A 2694-nucleotide genomic window follows, 5' to 3' on the forward strand; every position below is an offset into this window, starting at 1 on the left:
AGAGGGGACTCGCTCTTTAGACTGTCTCTTTAAACTCTAAGCCTTGGCTGCTTTGCCGGGTGCCGCGGGTCTTAAGTTAAAAATAATTACTTACTGGGTCAACTTGAACTTCAACCTTCAAATTTGAGAATATATTTTAGTTGTGCCTTAGTTGGGGAGATTATAAATATTTACAATATACATTGATTGAATTATTCTTTGCTAAATTGTAGACATCCATGGAGCAAAAATATGCCAATGAATATGACCGTCCGAGGAAGCCAAGAGATCAGGCAATTGCTGAATTCTTTTGTGTCGGGGGCTTGGGCTTCATAAACATTGACGTAACTTTCCCTATCTACAAAATAATGTTCAGGCAAATGTTACACGGCATAGACATGCAATACGCTTTTAACTAGATACGTAAAGAAGGTATACAAAACCTTTACAGAGAGTGTCTTTCTGTACGAATGGGCCGAATATGTTCGTCAAAGCATTATGAGGCTTTTAGAATCAAAGTGCTTGAATGCATTTACTGAAAGCGAGGTTTTTGTTACCCTCCAGTGGATGGGAATGAGATTTGAAGACGTTGTTTCCAATATTCGACGAGGAAACTTACCACACCCTAAAGAAAATAACTCTCCTGGAGTAATTAAAAAGAGTAAACATAAGTAAGGCATGAAAAGTCAGACAGGCTATATAAATTAAATAGGTTAGGGTGTGGCTTGTTTGGGAGAGATTTGGAAGTTAAGCAAATCCCGAATGCAGGTTAGGTATAGAATTTTGAAAGGATTAAAGCCTCTCACAAAAAGACAAAGGGATGCAGCCCACACTCTGGACAAAATAAGCCTCTCCCTACGAAATATGGACCAGTATCCGGACATAACGCTGCCTGAAATCACGATGATTAATAAAGGTGGGTTGCTTTTGCCTGATGTTACTCTAATCCCGTATATATCCAGAGTTAGTGATCTCGTCGTGCAGGAAACACAAAATGGTTCTGAAGTAAACTCGCAGGACACTCTCTCAGTATGTACTAAAGTATTATCTCAAACCAAAGGGTTAATTAATATTTAATTATATCATTACCTAGAACAAGCAATGAATCACCTAGTCCAAGATAAAGAATGCAAATTTCTTTTTCACAAAACTGTACCTGATATTCCTAACATTAAGCGGGTTTCACCAAAGAGGAACTAGAAGTTTTCCGCAAGGAATACCAAAGGAAGCTTGGCCACGCCAAGCTAGCAGATCTTGTAAGAAGTGCCGTTTTGCAACGAAATGAAAGGAAGGGAAAAAGATCAAAAGGAGGGCAAAATCTCAGATGCAGTCTCTATGAAAATCGGAAAAATAACGGTTCATAAAAATAATCAAAATAAGTTGGCTGAAAGTGTAAATAAAGATGCCCACAACAAAAAGAATGATGGTGAAGATGCCCACAACAAAAAGAATGATGGTGAAGATGCCCACAACAAAAAGAATGATGGTGAAGATGCCCACAACAAAAAGAATGATGGTGAAGATGCCCACAACAAAAAGAATGATGGTGAAGATGCCCACAACAAAAAGAATGATGGTGAAGATGCCCACAACAAAAAGAATGATGGTGAAGATGCCCACAATAAAAAGAATGATGGTGAAGATGCCCACAACAAAAAGAATGATGGTAAAGATGCCCAAAATAAAAAGAATGATGGTGAAGATTAATCAGTTTTTCCTATATAATCGAATTCAGCTGCCCTTAATTATTTATATCCTGCAAACCATCCGTGAATCCCACAGCATCCAACCTAAGGTATGTCTCACATTTTCATTAGTCCCTCTCTTTCCACAATCTCCCTAACCGGAGACAAAAAAATGGAGAAATTCGCCTGCACCATTTGCGGGAAACCTTTCACCAAAAACTGTAACCGTCTATGCCATGAGCGAGAAACTCATCAAAAGACGTCTTTAGTTTGCCAAATTTGCGGGGAAACTTTTAAACGGCACTATCTTTTTACAAGGCACATGAAAAAACACCCCGAAGTCTCAAATTTATCTACCCCTGCAACACCCTCGGTACCATTTTCATCGAGAACTTCACAATCGGTAACAGCGGATGCACCTGTCACAGAAACGTCTTCCCACCCCTCTTCCCCTATTCCTAGTACCTCCCAACAAATCTCGAATACATAGCTGAACACCGACCCCCGAATAGAAACAATGAACATTTTAGGGGGTGCTGCTTTCTTGACGCGTTTTGACGGTAATGACGCGCTCGACTTAACATCTCTGATAAACGAGTACAGAGGGGAAATAATTAACCATCTAAAAAAACATTTAAAGGAGAAACAGGGAATTAAGTGGTATATAGTTGCTAAAGTCAAATTTTATAGATAATTAGCAAACTCGACTGATGAGGTAGAGTGTGAACCATATTTCCGCAGTTTAACCCAAACTACTAAGATGATGGATGCAATCCACGGTCGATTAACGACATGCATAGTAAAAATTTTAAACTCAATGAAAGCGTTTGAAAGCGTTTGAAAATCAGGGGTCTGGGTGGAAAATCAAAAACTTTATTTATATTATAGTTTTTACTGAGTAGCTCTGTTAAGCGCTGGCTCTATTAGCAACCTGAACGTTTGTAAAAAAAACCGACTTACCCTTGAATGAAATGCCCCCTGCCCAAAATTTCTGGAACTTTACTATGGTAATTTGGTCTCATCAAGACAT

The 2694-nt window shown here is 38.9% G+C and overlaps 1 long non-coding RNA gene across 1 annotated transcript; it reads left to right on the forward strand.

Annotated features, from left to right (window-relative positions):
• Positions 1 to 812: 812 nt before the first annotated feature.
• Positions 813 to 1298, forward strand: LOC149653744 (uncharacterized). The gene is made up of 2 exons (XR_016370909.1): positions 813 to 1008; positions 1073 to 1298. It is a non-coding gene; the product is annotated as an uncharacterized LOC149653744 (long non-coding RNA).
• The last annotated feature ends 1396 nt before the right edge of the window (positions 1299 to 2694 follow it).

Source organism: Phalangium opilio, unplaced genomic scaffold, assembly GCF_054372755.1.
Source record: "Phalangium opilio isolate 3A_F unplaced genomic scaffold, DU_Popi_V2 ptg000082l_1, whole genome shotgun sequence".
NCBI classification, from domain to species: Eukaryota; Metazoa; Arthropoda; class Arachnida; order Opiliones; family Phalangiidae; genus Phalangium; species Phalangium opilio.